This window comes from Hipposideros armiger, unplaced genomic scaffold, assembly GCF_001890085.2.
Source record: "Hipposideros armiger isolate ML-2016 unplaced genomic scaffold, ASM189008v1 scaffold_6, whole genome shotgun sequence".
NCBI lineage: Eukaryota > Metazoa > Chordata > Mammalia > Chiroptera > Hipposideridae > Hipposideros > Hipposideros armiger.
Window position 1 is genome coordinate 5554254 of NW_017731356.1, and position 22883 is coordinate 5577136.

At 49.4% G+C, this 22883-nt stretch overlaps 1 protein-coding gene across 2 annotated transcripts in view; it reads right to left on the minus strand.

Moving 5' to 3' along the window:
* Positions 1-15574, minus strand: part of KIAA0040 (KIAA0040 ortholog) — a 31537-nt gene extending 15963 nt beyond the window's left edge. For both annotated transcript variants that reach the window (XM_019648434.1, XM_019648443.1), the window contains exon 1: positions 15174-15574. The gene's annotated coding sequence lies outside the window, so the exon portion shown is untranslated. The remainder of the gene's footprint in view (positions 1-15173) is intronic.
* Positions 15575-22883: the final 7309 nt, after the last annotated feature.

Below are 22883 nucleotides of genomic sequence, written 5' to 3' on the forward strand. Positions count from 1 at the left end.
AAAAAGCCACCGTTTGTTGTGCTCTTAGTAAGTGCACCACTCTGTGTAATCAGGGTTTTATAGACAATGTCTCATTCAGCAACTCAGGAGGTGGGCCCTTTTATGCCCATTGTACAGGTGAGGAAACTGAGGCCAGCAGAGATGAAGTGATTTGCCCAAGGCCGTGCAGCTTAATCGTGTCACTCACCCCCCTCGCACCTCTTTTGCCCAAAGTGCAGAAAAGGTTTGACTCTAGTCCTGTCTGAGTCCAAACATCCTGCTCTAACCGCTCGGCCACACAGCCGTCATTCTCAGGAGGCTGGAGACTTTAATCTTGGGACCCTCCCCTAGGATAACGGGGTGTTCACCCACTCATTCATCCATCAAACATTTGAAAGCCTGCCATGTGTGCCACACCCCATGAGTACACTCCTGATTGATTAAGACGTCTTCTGTGACTTCAAGGAGCTCACATTTTAATAGGACCAAAAATGTAAGAAGTATAGTATCACATAGGACAGTGGGTGTTGGGGACCTAAAGGCATGAATGGAACTCCCTGGAGTGCTCAGTGGCAGTCAGGAGCTATATCCAACACACAGGCACTTGTATTTTTTTTGCATCCTCTGATTTCATCTAAAATTCTCAGTCTTTAGTCCTAAAATGTGCCCACCCTCACTTTCCACATAGCCGAGATAGGCTGGAGCTCTGGAAGGGCCTGTGTTCTAGTCCACGCCCTAGGCCCCAAACTGCCTCTTCACCCAGTCCTCTCACCTACCCGGTCCCCACAGGCATTTTAAGTGTGCAGGCCCCCGGGCTGCAAAATGTCATGCAGAGTGGGGACTCTGTTACCTGTTCTTGGTGCTGTTGTCTGTGGAGGGGAGAGCCATGCAGGGGGCTTGAGGAAGAGAAAAAGGCAAGCCTTACTTTCCAGCTATAACGTCCAGTTTGATGGCCTGACCCTGGGTCTTGGGCTAAGCAAAGAATAAGGACAAGGGGCATTTTGCCAGAGGAATTAGGACATATCAGCATGTCCCCAGGTACGAGGCGAAAGGCCGGCCGGGAGGTGCAATGGAAGGGGTGTGAAGCTAGGAGTCAGGACCTAGTTCTAGTCCAGGTTCAGTTGTCCTCCAAGCCTCTGACTTGGGGCAAATCAGTTAACTGTTCCGAGCCCTTTTCTCACCTGAGATAGGAGGCTATTAGCCAGCCCAGATATCTCTCAAGATTATTGTGAAGAAAGACCAGATGTGTGAAAAGGGCATCTCGAAGGGAAAATTGCAATCTCAAGGCAAGACAGTGGTGTGTTAGAGGATCATATGAAAAAGCCGAATTAAAGCGGCTCGGAGAACCCTGGGCTGCTCTTACTGACGCAGCCCTCCGCCCGCCTGACCCCTCCCCTCCCTTGCCCCCTCGTCCTTAATGACTCAGCGTCATTAGGAGCTACCTTTCCAATTTGGAGGGTTTCCGGGCACACACCCTGACACCACTCACACTTGTGTTTGCCGTCTGGGTATATCCAATCTGACCACATTCTGATGTTCGTGCTAATAAAACCCATAGCCATGGTTACAGGGAAATGCCTTGGTTCTACGGCTCTCATTTTTACTTTTCAGACCTCTTTGGTAAGAGTCTGGAGCCAGTTTCTGTGGGTGTGGTGAGCGCCTAGGTAAAGTTTTATTTTTGGAGATGGTGAGCAAAGGCTCTGAGGTCATCTTGGAGTTAGGAGCGGCTGTAGAGGGGAGGGGCGGTGCCTTCTCTGTTCCACAAATACAGGGAAGGAGGCTCTGTGTCTGACTCCAATAACAGAGGGTTAAGCCTCCCAACGTCACATCCTCTTGGAGGGAAAGAGTGTTTTTTGAAAAAGCAAGGAGAGAACCACGCACTTGTGTGATTCAGGGTCTCCCACACAGGGGATCCTTCAAAAATAGACCTTAAATATTAAGTTGCATAATTCTCTTTAATACTGGAGAAGAGAACTCGGAGTTCGGTGAACTTTGCAGCAATAACAGAATGACTGACTTATTTGTCTCCGCGGTGATTGGGGGAGAGGCTGATAGGCTGGAACACTTGAAAACTAATGGAGGAGCAAAAATATACAATTATGCAACTCAAAAGCAATCCAGATATGGCTTTATTTTCCTTTCCATTTCCTCCGTTCATTTAACGTTAACAAAAGTTCAGGGCAATTCAAAGCCCAGAGCTCCTTTTCTGTAATAGTAGGGCTTGAAATGTAAAGGCCAAACCGTAGAAGGAGTGAGCGGGAGAAGCCGCATGCCAATCACAGCTCAGCCTGGCGGAGGACGCACAGAACTCGCGGGCTTCCAGCCGGCCGCAGGCTCTGTCCCAGCGGCCACTGCTTGAGGGTGAACCTCCACTTCCTGTCTGCATCCCTAATGTCACATGGAGATTTTTAACCTCGCAGTTTTGATAAATGATTGTTGGCAAATGCAGAGGACCTATATGAGTGCCCTAAGTATTTATTGGGCACCCACTCAGGCCAGCAGAACCCTCTTTTTTTTTTTTTTTTTGCCTCATCCCCTTTCTTTAATACAGGTGGCATTTTCTCAGTCTCATCAAATAAAGCTTTAGGTGCCTCTGTGCAAATAGATTGTTATAGAGAAATTCTGGAATGTCTGCTGGCTTCACCCCATCCCTGACCCCCTCAGGTTGCCTGCCCTCACCCCCAAATGCCTTCCTGTCCACCACTGAAATACCCTTCCCAAAGCAGCTGGAGGTTGCATGGGGGGGAGGGGGAGAGGGGGTTCCCCTAGATACTAATGTGTACACACACACACACACACACACACCCTCACCCTTCCCTCAGCCTCACCCCCTCACTCCTGCGGTCCTCCACCTCTGCTCCATCCTTGCCTGGAGACCTCGAAGCTTTATGGAAGACTTTCTGGAAAGCACATGAGCCCCTGGGGGTGAGGGGATGAGGCTGGGGCGCACCTTGTCGCAGCTCTCTGGCCTCATGGCTTGGCTGCCTGAAGGCTCAGCACTAGCCCTGAGGCTTCCTCTCCCGTTAGCAGCCCAGAATACATTTTTTTTTTTAAATCAGACTAATACTCGAAGTGTCAGGGTCTTGGAGAAATGGAAAATTGCGTGGGAGCCTTTTGCTAGAGCAGCCGGTCTGAACATGTGGCCCTGCCTGGGCTGCGGGAAGGCAGGAGAGGGTCCTGGGGCCAGGAGTTGGCTTGGGGCAGACAGAAGGGGGGTGCGTCATGTCCCGCCTGCATAGGGGCAGGCAGTGCTCCTCAGGGGACAGCCTGTGGGGCCCCATTCTGGCTTTGACTTTTATCTGCTTGTATTTGTTTAGGATCCTGTAGGTTGTCCTAGGAGCTGAATTCCTGGCTAAAAGATAGCCTGAGGGTCACGAGCACAGGGGAGGCTCACAGGCTGGTGTGAGAAGCCAGCTCAAATTCTCACCTGTGACTTAGCGTGCGTCCTAGGGAAGGGCACTCAGTTGCTTCGGCCCCCGTTTCTCCAGCTCCAAAATGGGGGAAACGCCTGGACATATACTCAAGAAAGTGACAGTCTGTGTTTGCTTGATGGGAGGACATTGAGGCAGGGCTGGAAGGGAGACTGATTTTCCTCTCAGTCCCTTGGTACTATTCTGAGGGTCTGATCATACCCACGGGCTTTCTAAAGTAAACCAGCACCGGGAAGTGAAAATACCTGCGTCACAGGTCCTTGTGTCAAGGTGGCACACGATATCTGTGAAGGAGCTCCCAGGCTGTTAGGAACCGAGCAAATATTAGAGTCATAACCGGTATTATTCCCGGCAAAGGTGGGAACATGGCAAGAAGCATGACTCCTCAGTGCTGCCAGGTAGTCAGGGGCCTGGAATTCTTGGGATATTTCCTCCCATGCTGGGAGGCCTCCAACCCAGAGTGGATGGATGGGCACCACCCCACCCACCTTCCCTGGGCAGCTGCAGTGCTGGGCAGCTGGGATCCTCCATGTGCCAAAGGACCCAGGTTTCCCAGGACTGACCAAGCATGGAGCCTGTCCACCTTGCTGAGCAAGTTTTGACAAGCACATTCCATCCTTTGCCTGGAGACTGTGGGGCCCGGGGCTGCCTGGTGTGAACAGGGGGCGTGGCACGCGCATGTGCGCATGTGCGGCTGCCTCCGGATTGACTCTGGGTGGGAGGTTTGTATAGAGTGGGTGCGCGTCTCCCTTAGGCTGTTTACTGGGTCACTATAATAAAAATAACTCTGCAAGCATGTTGTTCTTTAATAGTACGAATAACGATTATCTGCATTAATAAAATGTGCCCTTTGAATCACTTTTCCTGAAGTGGCACGCATGGGTTTCATTTCAGTAAGTGCTAGGTAAGTAAGTGTCCACTGTGTGAGCCACACGGTGAGGAGGGGGACAGAGAAGTGTGGGTACTGGCTCCTGACCTAGGGGGGGCTCTTACAGGAACTTGAAACACTGAAAGTCCTGCCAGGTGGCTGGTAGCTCAAGTCCCTGAACCCCCAAACCTCCTCATCTCTAAGGTGGGAATAAAATAAACCCACTGACCTCATCAGCACCTGCTATTGCTGTGAAAGTCAGATAAAAACATCATGAGCATTCTTTATAAACTGAAAATGTGTTCCCAAGTTTAATTTCCAAAGAGAATAGTAGCAATTGGAGGCTAGAGTGAATATCAGAAAATGCCAAAAACACGTGCACCATTCGGAAGGAGGGGGACCACGATGGTGTGGGCTTTAAGGGGGCCGCGTGGCGGAGATAGAGGTTGAGCTGGTCCTTGCACCGCCTGTTATCACATGGAGGGGTGGACACTCAGGTGGGAGAGGGGAAGTTGGGGTGAGCTGGCTAGGATGGGAAAGCAAGGGCAAAGGTACAGAGGCCAGCACAGCCACAGTTTGGGACTGGGGGCGAGGCAGGGAAGGGACCTTCTGAGGAGGAGTTGGGAAGGGAGGCGGTGCAGGCAAGGTTACAGAGGGCTTTGAAGGCCTAATCGGTCTGCTGGAATGGGCCCCATGGGGGCCCCGGATGTTGGTGAGCAGGGGAGACAGCACCGTCAAGGTTTCAGAGGCCACATTCTCTCACCTGATCCCTTTTGTAATTCGAAGTATGCCTTGGCCATAGCTCAGAGCTGTACAGGATTAAACCCCTTGGCTCAGTAATCACACATATTACAATTAAAAAATAAATCCTTCTATTAATAGCAAGCATACTTGCTCCCTTAGACAAAATGTGATTAGGAACTGAAATGAAATATCACCGAGCCAATCAGAAAGAGACTGCTATTTATCTCTGGATCCCTTGGGAAGACAGGAGGGAGATAAAAACTCGGGGGCAATCACTCCTCCAAGTCCTGGAACTAATCCTGGAACGGGCTCGCGTTGTTTATGTTTGGGGAAAGGACCATCAAAGACCCTGTGCTTACAACTCATTTGAATTTGCTCAAGTCTTCTGCATGCATGTTTTTTTTTTTTTTCATTCAACGTGCTGTGCTGTGAGGAGGGGAGGGAGTTCTTGCCATATTTCACAGATGAAGAAGCTGTTGAACAGAAATATGTTCAAAGTTTGTTTAAAATGGCCAAGTGGGTTAGTGGCCAAGGTCAGACAGGGCCCTAGTTTCCTGGCTCCCCAGCTGGATGCGCTCTCACCACACTAACTCCTAAAAAGCACCAAGACGAGGGGCAAACGGGGGCAACCAGTCACTTCTGCACCCCACAAGCCTTCCATTTCTCAGGCTCCCTGAGATCGTGGTCCCTCTCTTGTTTGGGGGCCTCACACACGCGTCTTTATCTGGAGCCCCCAACGTTCCTCCAATCCCACTGCAACCACTACACTCTTCCTTGAAGTCTCAGCTTAAATAGCATTCCCCTTGGGAACCCTTCCATGACCTCACCGAGTCCCTGCCTCGTGCCCCTCACTGTCCCCTCACAACAAGCCATCACCTGCTTTAGGCTCATTGTGTATGTCATCATCTTCCTTTGCAGACAGAATCTGTCTCCATCACAGCATCCCCAACTTCCGGGACATGTTTTGCTCTTGGAAAATATTTGCTGAATTAATGAACATTGTGGTAGACAAGGAAACCGAAACCGCTGAAATGAAATACCCACGATCTCACATCTAAGCAGGGTGATGTGGCAGCTCTTCCCCTAAATATCCAGTGCTCGCTCCACTCTGTCACACGGGTTTCAGAGTTCACACACAGCACTGTCGTCAGAAAGAAGATATTCAGGGGACAAAAATCCACCAGCTGGCATTTCAGTATTCTGGGTTTGGAGAACTCATACAGCCTGGGCACTGAGGCCCGATATTCTTGAACATTCCAGAGTGTAGCCACACTCTGTAGGCCTCTTTGGGTGACTGGCTACTTTTGAGTCTCCAGTCAGGCTGTGACTAGAAACAGAGATGACAGCAGTGAGACCTGACGTCCCAAGATCGCTGGCCTCAAATGGAGATGGGCCTTGGCCGCGCGGGGTGCCATACAGAATATCTAGATGACTACTTGAACGTGAGGCTGCCGCCATGCTTTTGGAAAGCCGTGATTATTCCTTCAGGGCTGTTTTTTTATGTTTGACCATGAAAGCAAATTGTGGTCTAAGAAAACTTGAGTGGATAGGGAGAAGTCCTTCTTCCCCTGACTTGAAACACACTTTATCCCTTTGTATATTAAGTTTGGTGATAACCCTGATTTTAAATTTGGAGTCACAAGGGTAATTAAAGCTGGTTCCAGTGACTCTAGTTTAAAAGGATAGCTCGCTCGTGTGCTCCCTCCCTCCCTCTCTCTCTCTCTCTCTCTCTCTCTCTCTCTCTCTCTCACACACACACACACACACACACACACACACACACACACACACACACACTTAGCACAAGATTGGTAGAAACCAAATGAGACGTTTGTCCAAGAGGGGCAAACCTAGATCAGAGGTTGCGAATTGGAAGCCCACAAGGTAGGTGTGAATGGATTTTGTTTGATCTGCAGCTTTCCAGTTTTACAGTGTGTCCTCCCCCTATTCCACCCCACCTGGGCCCACCTGGGTCAAAGCCTGCCTCCCCCGCCCCATGAGCTGTCTAACTACCTCCTTCCCTTGGTCCCTGGGCCACATCTGTTTTGAGGAAGCCTGTGAGTTGAAACAGAGGTCCCATGCATTGGAATTGGGTACCAGCGTGACCCAGGCTGGAAGTGCCCTCTGTAGGACACACGTGTGTTTAGTGAGCAGCTATTATGTGGCAGATGGTGTGCCCTGGGAATACAAGGGTGATTGGGAGACAGTCAAGTCTCCCCAAGGGTAGCAAAGGTTTATAACTAAAATAATGCACTTAATTTAGGTTGCATCTCCTCTGGGAAGTCTGTTGCTCAGAGCTGGGCTAAGTGCTTTTCCTCTGGTTCCCATGGGCCCCTGTTATGACACCTGTCATGGCATTCATGACACTGTATTATAACTGCCTCTTCGTCTGTCCACCTGCCAACACAGACTGACTGTAAGCTACTTAGAAGTAGAACAGCTTCTTACTCAACATCGGTGGCAGTTGCAGAGTTTCCTTGTAGGAAAGGTTTATGGATAGTAAGACCGGGGAAGAGCACTTAGCTCTTGATAGAGACCTCAGTTTCCTTATCTGTAAAATAGGGGTAACAGTTGAGCTGCCCCTGGAGCTATATGAGAGGACATAGGTGATGGGCTTAGTGCAATTCCCGGCACATATGCAGACAGCCCTCCATAAATGTGGCTTTGTTCTCTGTTGCTTCCTGCTCACTCACAAATTATTAACCAAACCACAAATTTGGTTATAATTTAACCAAATATATTCCTTGTCTAGCATCCAAATAACTCTGCATCTCTGGGACAAGAGGCAAGATTTGCTATCTCTTATGAATGCGTGAGATTAAAGGCAACAAATAAGAGACCAGGCCTAGAAAAGGATGCCACTTAATATGCGTAGGACCTCAAGAAAAGGAAGCGAATTTATAAGTATGTTGATAAGATTGTGGGAAAAGGTAAAGTAGTTGGGCGGCTCCTCAAAAAGTTAAACTAAGAATTACCACATGATCCAGCAATTCCACTCATACGTCTATGCCCAAAGCAATTGAAAATAGGTACTCAAACTAATCCTTGTGCACGCATAGTCACAACAGCCAAAAGGTGGAAACAACCCAAATGCCTGTCAACAGATGAACAGATCAATTGTGCTATCTATAGACAATAGAATATTATTCAGCCATAAAAAAGCACGGAGCACCAATAGATATTAAACCATGGATGAACCTTGAAAGCATTATGCTAAATGAAAGAAACCAGACGTAAAAGCTCATACATTGTATGGTTCCATTTATATGGACTATCAGAATAGATAAATCCATAGAAACAGAGTGCCGATTGAGGGTTGCCAGGGGCTGGGAAGATGGAACAGTAGGGGGTAACTGCTTAGTGGGGACGGGGATTTATTTTGGGTGATAGAAATGTTTTGGAACTAGACAGAGGTGGTGGTTACACAACATTGTAATATACTAAATGCCACTGAAAATTCACTTTAAAATGGTTAATTCTAGATAATGTAAATTTCAACTAAAAAAAGTGGCAGGGGATAATGCAAAATTTCTTGAAAGCTAAGAGATAGGAAATGGAAAAGAATGGTGTAGTTCCCATTATTAATTGTTTAAGAAGTATAAAATGTCATAGTTGATTTCTTTTTGGTGTGAATGTATTCATTCACTCCAAAACCAAATGTTGAATGACCACATACCTCAGTGGTCTAAGTATTATTTAAGGAATAACATTTTTAAACCACTGAAAACTTATTCCTGGAAAATGTCAGTCAGGAACATCAGGCCCTCTTCCCCATGTGGCACATGCTCTGTGACTGTGTTCGTTTGTCCCAGACAGGGTGGGGGACGTGCAGGGCGTCTGTCTGGAAATGAAATATCCTTTCCGTGGCCGGCTATGGAAACCTGTGTCATCCATCCATTGAAAACACAGTAAAAGCCAGCTCTCTCCTCAGAGGGGTCCACCATATCCTCACGCAAAACTCCTAAGGAGTTGGAATTCAGCAGGTACCCTGAGCCCCACGCACATCTTGCCTTGTTTCTGAACCACAGAAGGCTTTGGGCCAAATACCCCGCAGACAGGATTCGAATTTCTAATTTGAAAGCAGGGAGCTCTGAGCAGATCTTGTCTGGGTGGCGTGGCATGCAAACATGCTCCCCGCTCCCCATAGAGGCTTCATGATGGGATGGTGTGGGTCACCCATCTGGGCCACTGAGGCGCTGCGGGGACTGCTGCTCAGTACACTGTGGGCATTGGGCTCGAGGGAATGTTTCCGGTCAGGAGTGGAAGGTGGAGTGACAGGAGGGAGGGCGGGAGCCATCAGTCATTTACAGGAAAGGGGCTTGATTGATGGGGCAAGTCTGCAGGACTGGCCTAGAGTGGCGAGCTCTCTTTTCAGCTTCGCCACTTCTCCTGAGCGCATACCGTTGACTAAACAACTGTGAAGGGCTCTAAAGCAGCCTGGCGGGTGGGGGCCCGCAAAGGCTGTCGTTTTTGTGTGCCTCAGCTTCTTGGCACTGTTCACAAATGGATGTGGAGAGCCTAGCCTGCGTACTGAAAATTCATGGGGGCCAAGAAAGGCTGGATGGAATTTGTTTACTCCGGGTCCCTAATCATTGGGAAGGTCACTTAGACCTCAGTGTTACTTCCTCGGCGATTTCAGGCCACCGTGTATGAGAGTCTCAGGGGTCAGCCAGGGCACTGACAGCAGAGGGGCTTTGGAGAGCCAGCACTTTGTCCCTCCCCCCAGGGGAGCTGCATAAGAAGCTAAGATCAGAGAGCACAAGGAGGACAGACGCTCACGATCTTACTTGGTAGGGATGGGGAGGGCAGGCTCCTGACTTGCAGTGCAGCATTCTCTTCTGTTTTGTAAGGTGACCATGGTCATGTGTCATTAGGTTAAGACACGGCATGTCCACTGTGTGCCATTCTGTTCCCATGATACTGCAGCTAATAGAATTTCCCAGTTTCCACTGCTCCCTTCTCTGCCCCCAACCCCAGCCTCGACACCCATCTCTAAGCCTGCGTCCCCCCCACCGTTTCCTTCTCAGGACAGTGTGAAGACAAAAGGGACTATAACGTGCAGCTATCCTTACGGTGAGGATAGCTTTTCCTTCTCTTCTGCCTGGTCTCTTTTAGGACTTGCCTGGGAAATGAGAAGAAATTACTGAAGGGCTCTCCTTAAGCCTACCTGGCTTGAAATTAGGGTCGTATGTGAAAAGAATAAAAGTCATCCTAACAGGAAGGGGTTCTTGACCGTTAAGGGCAAGGGCAGGCCTGCAGTGGCTTATAAACACAGTCTTCACTTTTGACCAAGAAATGGAGCCAGGATGAGGTTTTCTTTCATTTCTTAGCAACAAACTCCATGGAGCTGCTTGCTCATGGTCATGGGAGCGAGCTTCTTCCCAGGGCCCGCGATTTGGTTTGGACACTGCCACAGCCCCTGGGGAGCTGCCCTGAAAAAAGAATCTCATGTTTGCATGAAGCTCATTTTGGAAGTCAGCTCCCCTTGTCCACTCTCCACTAAAGGTCCACTCGTGTCCCAGGTGGTGCTCTGTGGAGATGGGAAAAGCCAGAAACCTGAGCTGCTCTGTGGCCTGCAGAGAACTTGCTGTAGATTTTTCTTTTTGCTGCTCGGAGAGGGAAAAAGGCTGCCCTGCCACTTACTGTGCCTGCGACAAGTCTCATGAGCTCCTGGGATTTGCCTGGAGCCTCTCTCATTGAATGATAAGTTGTGTATCAACATTTGGTGTACTGCTTGCTGGCCGCTCCACTGGTCTTAACACCGCCTTCATGACAAGTTTCCCAAAACACCAAAAGGGTTTTAGTTTGAGGTTACTTGGAGGTCAGGGGGGTGGGGAGAGACTCAGCTTCAAGTTCAGTCTTTCCATTTTTACCTCTTTTTTTTTATTTTTATTTTTTTATGGAGGGCAGTGTCACTGGCCCTCATATGTGGCATCCCAAGCCAGTTCTTAACCATCGCGCCACTCGGCTGGCCCTCATTTTTACCTCTTGAGTGCCTGTATGTGTCCCTGTGTGAGAGGTACAGAAGGTCCAGGTTGCGGAAACCCTAGCGTGTCCACGATTCCTGAACCAAGTGACCGAGCTTGAATTCCTGTCCCTCCTTTCACCGGCTCTTGACCTGGGCACACACATCACCTCCCTGAACCTTAGTTTGCTCATCTGTGAAGCCAGGGAGTGGGGCTGGCTCATCGCTAAAGTGTTTTTCCATTTGAAGTCTTTGAGTCTGTGGTTACTTCCTTTTCTTCGTCAACATCCAGCCCTATCAGAAAGAAGCCTGTTGACTTGAAAGTTTTGAAGCCAGCATAAAATGTAAGCTTCACTGGGTTGGAATATGTCAGGCTTCCCTGCTTGGGACAGAGAAAAAAAATCACAGATACAGCCAAGGCATTAGCTGACGCTCAAGAGTCGGGGCCACCTTGGAGGACCCAGCTGCACATGGAGTGACCTGGGGAGTGGAAGACTGGCTGCTTGCAGCCCTGTGAGCTCCCCGGAGTCCTTGTGCAGTGCACAACCTGCACACGTGTTCGTAAAGCATTCACTTCTTTGGGCTCTGACTACTGGACGTAAGGAGTAAAAAGAGAAGCAGCCAGAATAGATGTGTGTCACTGATAGGACAGAAGGAGGCTTATAATTACTGCTTTAAAATACTCCATGCAGTTAAGAAGCTGCACGTCTGGGCCTAAGACCCTGCCCAGATCCAGTACCTACATAGTCCATCTGATTTCGTCACTCCGAGGCAAGATGAGTAGTAATAAAGCTCCTTACACTTTAATAAAACCTTACAATTTATGTAACGCTTTAAATGTGCTTTTCCGATTTGATTCTGATTGTAACCATTGCCCTGGTGAGTAATAATTATCCCCATTTTAAATATACGGGCAATGAAGCTGAGCAATTCGAAGACTTGTTCAAGGGTAGCTAACAAGTGGTCCAGGCAAAACTTGAACCCATGTCTGTCTAGTTCCGAGTTCAAGGTTTTTTTCTTCCACTCCAGGTCACATAAGATCCTGATCTGGGCAGTGGCAGTCAGGCCTAAACGCTCTTGAGCAGCGGTTCTCAACCTGTGGGTCGCGACCCCTTTGGGGGTCGCTTAAGACCATCGGAAAACAAAAAGATACTTACATTACAATTCATAACAGTAGCAAAATTACAGTTATAGAGTAGCAACGAAAATAATTTTATGGTTGGGGGTCACCACCACATGAGGAACTGTATTAAGGGGCCGCGGCATTAGGAAGGTTGAGAACCACTGCTCTAGAGGTTTTGCATTAGTCATCCTTCTTGTCTTAGTGATGGTAGGACATCTTCCACACAGGTGCAATAACTAGGCTAGGCGTGTGAGTTCTGGGGAGGTCTTGGCATGTTTTACAGTTGAACTAAAGTATTCATTTCTCTCACAGGGAAGTGATTCCTGGGGATTGGCTTGTTTGGTTAAATGCATCTGTACTACCTGTGCGCCATTAACCCAGGACTCTCGCCAACATATCAGGTTATCACCCTGCAAGGCATCCGGGGAAAGCCTTGGGAGTCTAGAGGGTCATTTGGAAGATCACCATATGATATGAAAATAATATCTGGGGGTCATTACTGGCAAATCCAAGACTCTCAGCATCAATGTGGTCTCACGACAGGGTCACCACAGGCTTCTTCAGCTGCCATCAGCACCGCTTTTATGTACAACATCTAGATAGTTAAATTGGCGCATCTTCCGTCCCTCCCTGAGCTCCAGACCGGACTACTCACTGCCTACCACATATCTCCACCCGGACCTCTGCGGGGACTATCCAACTTACATGTGTCTGAAGTGTTAACTGCCTTCTTCGCTCACAATCCACTTCCCAAGCCCACTCCTCCTCTAGTTCATAGATTCCCACTACAGGCATCACAGTGCACCCCCACCCCCAGCTCAACAACCTGTAAGCATCCCCTCTTCCATTCATTCATTCCTCCCTCACCACATTCACTTGGGCACCAGGCACTTTCAACTCTCCTTCCTGAAAACACTAAAATCCTGTTTCTGCTGCCATTATCTTAGACGATGTCCTCATCTCTGCATTCCATCTCTCCAAGCCAGCCTCCACCTGGCCATTAGTTCTCTCTTCAAACACAAATTTCCTGCTTAAAAACCCCAAATGGCTTCCCATGCCTACAGGAGAGAGCTCACCATTCCTAATGTAGTAACAATGTAACTAACCCCCATAACCTGCGGTTCCCCCAGCCTGCCCTTGACTTTGCAAATACCCTTCTGCCTGGACACACATGGCTCTGGGATCTCCTTGTCATTCTCAACACTCTGCTCATCTGTCCCTTTTGCTGTGTTGCCTTCCCAGGTAATTCCTGGGGGAGTTCATCACTCCCTCCTTTGGATAGTTTCAGAGTCCCATGGTTCCTGCTATTATGATGTATATCATTCTGAACTGTAGTTTGTTTCTGAATCTGTCTTATTTATCAGATTGGAGGTCTTCAAAAGCAGCAACTATCTCGTATCTTGGGACTCCAAGGTCTTGGCTTTACAGCCTGGCACACAGTAGGTACAGTAAATGTTGAGTGAATGGATGGGATGGATGTACCTTCCTCTTTGATGAAATCAGTACCTTAGCTTTTTGGGTGTTCGTTATTCTCTTGGATTTCATCTTTGGGGAAAAGGGTAGAAGTCATCCTCTTTATTCCACAAGATAAATATTGACAGAGTGTGGAGGCTGGAGAAACATTTGTTTTGCAATGCATTTCTTTCCTAAAATTGTTATCTAGGGTGAGGATGGGAAGCCAGAATTTCAGAGGAAACCAAAGGACCCGATCGGATTTTCCAGCACAGCCCAGCACTGGGCAGAGGGAAGGACTAGGACTAGGAGGTGGATAGTAAGTCCCTTGTTAAATTTCTTTAGGAGGAACTTGCAAACTATTTGTTAAAAGGGTTGGGAACAAGATATTTTAAGCCCTGCTCCTTATAACCCAAGGCTCTCCCATTATCCAACAGGGCTTCAAAATGAAGGTTCCTTAAAATTAGCTTTATAGCTCCACCATGATCTTTAGTGGAGTGACCGAAACCCCAACAGCTTTGGAAGGAAGGTGCTTCTGAGAGGCCCACGTGGACGTTCCCTCCCCTTCCTCAGTCTGCAGAGGGGTCCTGCAAGGTGGTTAGCATGCTGGCTGCCAGTTCCCTGTGAAATTAGGGCGGTGCTGGTCAGCTTTGGTTTTCCTTTCGGTTGGCAGGACTGGTGTTCTCACTGGCTAGCGTCTGTAGTTTATTTAACTCTGTTATTACATAATGCATTCCCAGAGTACTAGGGAAACTGGTCTTCTTGTGTCCTCCATTCTGCCTTCTTGGGTGGGGTGGGGGTGGGGGCTGGGAGTGGGACCGTAGCAGCGGTTCTCAACCTGTGGGTGGCGACCCCTTTGGGGTCGAACGACCCTTTCACAGGGGTCGCCTAAGACCATCGGAAAACAAAAAGATATTTACATTATGATTCACAACAGTAGCAAAATTACAGTTATAGAGCAGCAACGAAAATAATTTTATGGTTGGGGGTCACCACAACATGAGGCACTGTATTAAGGGATCGCGGCAGTAGGAAGGTTGAGAACCGCTGGAAAGAAATGAGGAACCAGCTGTGTCACAAGAAATCCCCCAGAGGCTCAGGGAAGTGCCACCAGCAGGTTCCCATTCCACCCCTGGCTCCAGGCCATGTTTTCGTTTTGGCCACTTTTTTAGCCCTGTGAAAACCTGGCTTCACCGGGAATAATTCAGAGACATCTAAGCTGAACTTTTTGGGAGGGTCGAAGGCCTTAACTTTTCCAGCAGCAAACAGAATGCCCCCTCAGTCCCCTTCAAACAGCTCCTACCGGCAGCTGTTATCAACTGGAGTAGGAGAACTCCACCCCAACAGCCCAGGAACCCATGTGGACCCAGCCCGGCAGCAGATGTGAGGCTGCGGAGAATCCATCCCTTCAAAGGAGGGAAACTTTGGAGAACTGAAGTTGTGGTGGAGCAAGAGGCGATTTAGAAACAATCCTTAAATCTTATCACTAGCCTCATCCTTCTCAAGAAAGACGTGACCAGGAAGTCCCCTTCCAGAGAGTAGCTTAAAATGTATTTAAAACACACACACACACACACACAGCCCTAAACCAAAGAAAGCCCGGAGACCCACCTTTCAGTGTCCCGCGGGGGGTTCCTGCTGCTGACGCGGTGGCCCAGGGAGGGGTCCACCAGGTGCTGCCCCTCTGACAGCGGTCGGGTCCGGGGTGCAGGTCCAGGCTCCTTTTTGGAGCCCCTGCCCGTCCCCCGCGGGGCCGAGGCCGAAGTGCAGGGTCAGCAGGGGCTGCCCCGCGCGGCCCTACCTGCGCCAGCGCTGAGAAAGGCGCCCTCTGTTTCCCTGTCCGCCTGCCAGCCAACGCCTCTCATTTTTGAGGTTTCACTCTAACTCTGTCCTGCCCCTGATGTCAGAGACTCACTCAACTTCCTGAATCAGCCGCGCTCCCGGCCTCGGCCCAGGCGTCCCACCGGGACACACAGACTACCGGTGCCCTTGGACTTGGGCGCACACGCCCTAGCCGCGCCCCCACCTCCCTTCTTCCCGCCAGTTACCCGCCCCCCCTCCACCGCCGTTACGTGTCATTGCCCCCTCGGTCCCGGGACACGCCTCCTGCGGGACACACACGGCCCCTCCTCGCAGGGCGCCGGTCCCCAGTCCCTTTCACAGACACAGAAAAGTTCCCAGGCACGTGAGACCTAAGTTGGGGAAACTCTGTTTAAGTGGAAACAGCCCAGTGCTGCCTGATAGAGCAGCCTTCTTGGAAGGGAGTAGGAGGCATCGGAGAGGGAGGCCCTGGGTCAGATTGGGTAAGGGCCCAAGGCCTTATCTGGACACACAAAAGTGACAAGGCTCCCCTAGTCAGCTGCTGCGCGCTCAGTGGGGTGTACCAGCACCTCTGTAAAGCCTGCATGGCTCCCTGAAGGCATTCAGGGACACTGTGCCAACAGGAGCCTGAGAAGCAGAGATGGGAAGGAAAGCTGCCTTCGGAAAGCCCTCAGGCTCCGCCCCCCATCCTCAGGTGTTCTCCATCCACTTTGATTCAGATTTCTGTGCATCCGGCTTCCCCTACCTGGGGCGCTGGGTAATGAAGAGCCGGTTTCAAGGCTGGGTGAGGACCTCCCTACACATAGCTTCTGATGACCCAGGGCAAGGAGGGAGCTTGCTCGGGGTCTCCCAGGTGACTGTACTGGGGAAAGTGGCGTGTTGCCAAGCCCTGGCCCTGCAGGGGCTTCCTCAGGGTCATCTCGGGGAGTCCTTCCAGGACACGGAGGACAGGAGATGGTTGGCTTTTTGCCAGGTGCCAGGTGCTAAGCAGGGTCTTGCCCTCCACCTACGGGGCCTGAGCGCTGGTATCCTTTGGCCTCTGTGTGTAGGCATTAAAATGCAGGAACAGGGGACCCATTTCCGTTCATGTAGGAGAAACCAAATGATTGTGAGTTGAAGGGCCAAAGAGGGCACCCAGCCCTCCAGTCAGAAATGCCAAGGATGATTAAGGAAAAGGGGAAAAAAATGTTTTCTTCCAATATAAGGAGATTAGAGGAGACGCTCTTCCCAGAAATTCATGTGAAGTGAACTCAGCCTGGATTTGAACAAGAAGAAAAGGGGAAGGCGGGTCCCAGAAGCAGGTGGGCTAACAGGTAGTCAGGCAGGGCCAGCAGAGGTTGGATGGCTGCACGGATGTGTCCAGACTGAGGGCTTGCCTCCGTGGATGTGTTTACCAAGCTGGGAAGAGCCCAGTCTGTAATCACACGTGGAGCCTACAATTACCTACCAGGTAGAGTTGGTTCCTCTCACTCGTGGGGCTTAAAGGCAGAGTATAGAGGCTGTGAGAGCAGTGACGAGGACCCGCGTGGGGGGCTGGCAGTGAAGCGTGGACTGGCCTAAGGATTTGGGGGTGGACATTTTCTTCCATGCTAAGGAGGGCCACGAGACACTGTGCCAGAAGCTTGACACCTAACGTATCACTCAGTCTTTCGTCACACATTGAGGTGTGGTACTATCCTGTTACAGATGAAGGAACTGAGGTTCGGAGTCATTAAGTAACTTAAAGTCACATAACTAATGTTGGAGCCCAGGTTTGAGTCCCCGTGTTTCCCACCCCCCATTCCATCCATCTACCACCGTGTCATCAAGTAGAGGGTAACTCGCCTTCTGTGAAGGAATTCCGCGCGTGAGCAGGGAGGAATGATTAGGCCTGGAATGAGGCCTGTAGGGGGAAAGCTACCGAAGATACTTTCCTGGAAATGGTGAGCAACATTACAGATGGGCGATGGCCTAAGTGACAGTTATTTAGGGTTGCTTTTCAGAGAAAAGAGGAAGAAACTAAACGAGAGAAACTAAGGCAAGTGACTTGAGCTCAGGGCTTATGTCTGTCAGTGGTAGAAAGAACATCAGAGGCCTGTTCGTAAGGTGGCATCTCTGTGATGTCTGGTAAGCACGTGAGGAAAGAGAAGTCGGTGACCCAGAGGGGAGCGAGATGGCGGACTTGTTCCCATAGATGGCCAAGGCTGCGAAGTCTGTTGAGGGACTGATGCTACAAGGAAGATGCAGTTCTGGCAGAAGAGAAGGAGTGGGCATCTGGCCAGGACGCTCCCACTCTGGGTAGACGATGCATCCCTTATGAAAAAGCAGGTTAGAACACCCACCTACTATTTCATTCTCTTGGCAGCGAAATCCCCACTCCGATGAACTCATGAATGGCCCCAGGCAGCTGCCGTGCTGTTGCATTTCCGCTTCATCCTCATTCTTTTTCATGGTTTCAGTAGAGATACTTGAAGGTGGTCAAGAGGTTAGTGGTCTCTAAATGGAGTGAAGCAGCGTTGACATCTAATTTTTAAAAAGTAGTCAAAGAAGCCAAACTAAACCGACCTGTGAACTGAGACAGGAAATTGGAGTGACCACCCGCTACTGACCCTAGCATCTGCTAGGCTCTGGTTTCAGTAGGTTGGGGACAAAAGGTGTTGCTTCCCTCTCAGCGTGTTGTGAAAACCAGTGGGGTGTCTAGTACAGAACATAGCCTGCTCTGAAGGCTGGGACTGGTTCCACCTGCTTCTCTCCATCCATCCATGCCCCGCTGCACACAGGTGACTTGCACTATTGGTCAGCATCAGTCTCCCTGTGCTGCCTGCACACACTGTCCCATCAGTTTTCAAACTCTCTTCTAGAAACTGTGTCAACTAGAATGTGTTGTACCCAGGACAGTGCTGCCCCAAATGGGCATATTCTTCAGGTATGGAAAACATGAAACTGAGAACATTTTACTCTCACCGAAAACTGTTGTGCGTTCTTGCCTGCGACAGTTGGGCGAGAGTCTAGAAGCATACACGGGTCTACCGAAAGTCACTGAACGGCAGCCTCAGCAGCGACTAGGAGTCAGACGGGCTGTTGACAAGGTGCACGCGGGCTGTTAGGAGGACATGATCGGCCTGTGAATGGTGTGGATGAGATGACAGCAGACTGGTTCATCAGACCCTGAAACACAGTAGCTTCTGGGAACCATGAGGGAGGCAAGTTCAGGACAAGTGGGCGGAAACGCTGCACCACGCAGCAGGTAATGAATTTATGGAATAGATGATTTCCCAGAGGTGGCCCAAGCTGGCAACATAAATGGATTTCAGACGGGTTCGGACAGACCTGTGAACAGCAGAGCCGTAAGGGAGAAGAGCAGCAGGGAGCTGAGGTCTGCTCCACGTGCTCGGGAGTTCAAGGTGGTCCAACAGCCCCTTGTGCTGTGCGTACACGGGATTTGTGGACAGGAGCCCTGGCCTCGGCAGAGCTTGAGCCAGTTAGCAGCGCCAGCGCTGCCTCCCACATGCTACCATCTCTCGGGCCTTTGCCTCACGAAGGCAGCAAAACCTTGCTGTTTTTACCCTTGCCAAGTATTTTCAGCAGATGCTGTCTTTTTGTTTTAGTCTCACACGTTATTCAAAAAGCATCGAGTTTTCCAGTTTAAGGAAAGCCATTCTAAGAAAGTATTCTGCCCTCTACCACCCCCCACCCACCCTTTACCGCACTTTTAAAAAGTATTGTTTTATCCATTTTGGCTTTGGACTTCTAAACAGATTTTGAGAGCCTGTTTTCTTACCAGATATTATATTTACCTCTTGCAATTAGATTTCTGTTCAGACCTTCCCCTCCTGAACTGTCTAATTCTGGCATAAATTACTCTAATTATGAAAGCTCGTCTAATTATGAAAGAGCAGTGACAATACACTTTTCTTGGGAGCTCATTTTAATGCAACACCTAAAATGTCTTCAGTGCCAGGAGAAATGTTACTTTTATGGGTGTAGCTCCAACTCTTGGCACTGGGGGGAGTTTGAGAAACTCTTGGATGTCTCCTTTAATAATCCACGTGTCTCCCCGGCCCCCCAAGCCCCCCTGATCCATGTGCTTGATGCTTTTTTTGAGCGCTCCCGCAGGTTCCTTCAGTGGAGCGCCCCTCCCAGTGGTGGGCTGGTGGAGGTGCTGGCTTGGTAGGCCCTTTGTTTACACCCCTGGGGTATGAAGGGGCTCAGTTTTCATTTTCTGTACCTGGCACACAGCCCCCCACCCCCTCCCACCGCACCCCAGAGCTGTATCCTGAAAGCTTTTTACAGTACTATCGCTGGCAGCTGTAAACTGGCCAGAACTTCTCTTCCACGTGCTTTGGGAGGACTCGGCTTTGTTCCAGGACAAACAGCAGGCTTCTGGGTTCCATTTTTCTGGCAGGGGTCTCAGGGTGGCAGGGGGGCCCCCACAGAGGCCTCATTTAGCCTCTCTTGGTGGTTGCCCTGGCCTTCCGCTCTTCCATTGGGGATGTTTACCTATCTGCCTAGGAGAGAGCCCCCTTGTCTGGGTTTCAGATAGCATTTAGAGACTCGGGAAAACCTTGCTTGTCGCTGTGTCAGAGAGACGGCTGGGAACCCCCAGCTCGCCCTGCCCAGCACATTCATTCTGGCAGAAGTTTCTGTGAAGGCTGAAATTGTTTATTCCTCTTTGCCCGGAGGGCCCACAAAGTAACTGTGCTTTTGAAATTTGCTTCCTTAACTAGTTCAGTGACTCAGAACATCAACGCTGCCACAAACAGACTTCCTCTCTCTAGGCTGGCTCTTTCATAACAGGTAAAAGGAAGGGCTGACAAAAGTATAAAATAATGGGCTAGCCTCCATTGACTAAGTGGCAGAAACACACTCACGCACTCCCTCGATTTTAGCTGCCATTGCCTTATTGCTTTCTGAGTAGCAGGCACTGTGCTAAGCAGCTGATGCATATGGCCTTTAAATTTCTAATAATGCTGTGAGGTACCATTGTACCAACCTAACAGACGAGGAGACTGAGATTTGGAGCATTTTCCAATGTGTCAAAGATCTGGTACCTGGAAGGCAGAGATTCCGATAATTAGACAAACATTTATTTAGCGTATCTATGTTCCCAGTACCATGCGAAACATGAGACATAGAAAAATGGATGAGATTCCAGTCTAGTGGAGCTTACCCCAGAGTCAGTTCTAGGTGTTAACCCAGAACTTTCTGAATTCAGAGCTCCACTGATGCCCACTGTGCTTACCTGGACAGGTTTGGGAAATAGCCTCTGTGTCCGTGGAGCACAATCAAATGAACTGATTGTGGGATAAGGACAACAGTAACAATACCTGAAGCTTACATGTAATTTTCAGTTTACAAAGACCCTTCACATGGATTATTTAATGTAATCCAACCTGTGTTAGGAGGGCAGGAAGTTGAAAGGCTGGGGCCTGAAGAGGCTGGTTGCCCACAGCAGTTGCATAACTGGACTATAGCTGAGGTGTTCCGGCTCCTAGACAAGTGGTCTCTACGTTGTAGTACACGGGATGAATGGTATATTCCAGGAACATCTCCAGGTGGGGTATGGAAGTGCTGGACGTCTGAGAGTATGTAGAAGCCAAGCCTAAATGGATGAACTTAAGCAGAGTCTGGGTATCGGCGTTGGAAGGAACTCCTGAACTTGGAAAAGCATACGCTACAAAAGTGCTTCTCAAGAGACTTCCCTACCAAAGTATCCCTAAAGAGCATGACGTTGTTGCTTTAGGAAGACGTTACTTAATATCCTGTGGCTTCATATACACTCGACGCCCTTTTTGATATACGTCTAGGGATGTGGGCACCTCAGTTTGAGAAGCATTAGATCAGATGACACATGAAACCACATTAGAACTGTGCTCTAACCAACTGAGCTAATAATAAGTACAACCCTTGGAACTTCATCTATCCTTTCTTCTACACACAAGCAAATGTTTTATGGAAAATCTACAATAACCCCTGCATTGTGCTAGGTAGGCGCTATGATGGGGACCCAGAGGAATTTACAGCCTCATGTGGAACTGACCCACGAAGTGATTAGCAGATAGTAGAAAACTCATAATGATGTACTAAATTGTATAATTTAGATGTAAAGGCATTAGGAGCTGGGGCACTCATGGACGCCTTTCCGATGGAGGTGGGTCAGCCAGAATCTCGGCAGTGCAGAGGAATTTCAAGATGGGAAAAGACAGTTGAAAGGTTTTTAAGTTGGGCAGAACATGAACAAAGGCATGGAAAGGAAGAAACATGGTAGGACTTTTGTTTTTGTAAATAACATTAATTCTTTGATGATCTTTTTCTCGATCTCAACACACCTTCCGTCCTTCTTTAGTGCAGAAAATGAGGGACTCGAAAAAGTATGAAGGAGAACACCAAAATATATCCATACACCTAGTGACTAAAGATAGCCAATGTTGCATTTTGATGCGGGCTACTCTGGCCTTTTAGTAGAAGATGAGAATGGTAGGTCGGTGGTTGGGGTCACTGCTGATTTTGAACAATAGACTGACTACTCTCAAAGAAAGCTAACCCCGGCAGGCTTTTGTAGGATTTACTGGAGGGTGGAGAGACTGGGGGACTGGAGCCAGACATTCCAGCGTGGCAGGAGACTACTATTTACTCTAACCCCTACCTTTGAAACAGGAACTGGCCAGCTAGCTAGCTAACAAGTTGCCTTGATCAGTGGAGAGCTTTCCATCACTGGAGCAATTTGAGCACAGGCTGGATGGCTGCCCAACAAGGATGCTGTAGAAGGGCTGTTCCACTGCTGAGAGGATTCAGCAGCCCGTCTGATCTTTAGACCCCGAGATTCTAGACCTTCCATTGTGAGCCGTGGTCATTCACACCCCACCAGATTATGATTCTGGCTTTTTTTCTTATAATACAATAGCAATTGGCTTGTTCAGTGCAATGTTATTGGGGAACATGGTAAATGTTGGGAGGTAGAAATCAACTGTCTTTGAGGTTCTGGGGTTACGTTCTTATACATTGAGCCCTGCTCCGTTCTCTTGCTGTGTTGTTATTTGAGAGTTAGCCTTATGCGGAGCGCGTTTAAGGAGAAACTCTTACCTTTCCCAATCTCTACCTGCCTGAGTCCCAGTCCTTTGGATTCCTGCGGGGCTCACATGGCAGAGAGCCCACCCCACAGCAATGAACTTGCCTGTTTATCTGCTCCTCACACTGGACTGCAAGCTCTGTGTGAGTGTGAGCAGGTTCGGTGCATGAGTCGCTTGGTAAATGTGTCCCAGTGAATGAAGACCCTTGGCTGTAAGGCCACACCTGGGAAGTGGCGGAGGCCTTCTCCCAGCATGGCACCCTTCCTCATGCACTTAACCCCTATCAGCGTCCGAAGCACCGGATCTGTCCTCACTCGGCACTGTCTTGGGGCCTGCTGTTCTGTCTCCTCCTCAAGAACTGAAAATGCATTTGGGACTATGCATGCAGAGGGACACAAGAACATAATCAAAGGTGACAGGAGGGTCAGGGTATGTGGCAGGAGCATGGCTA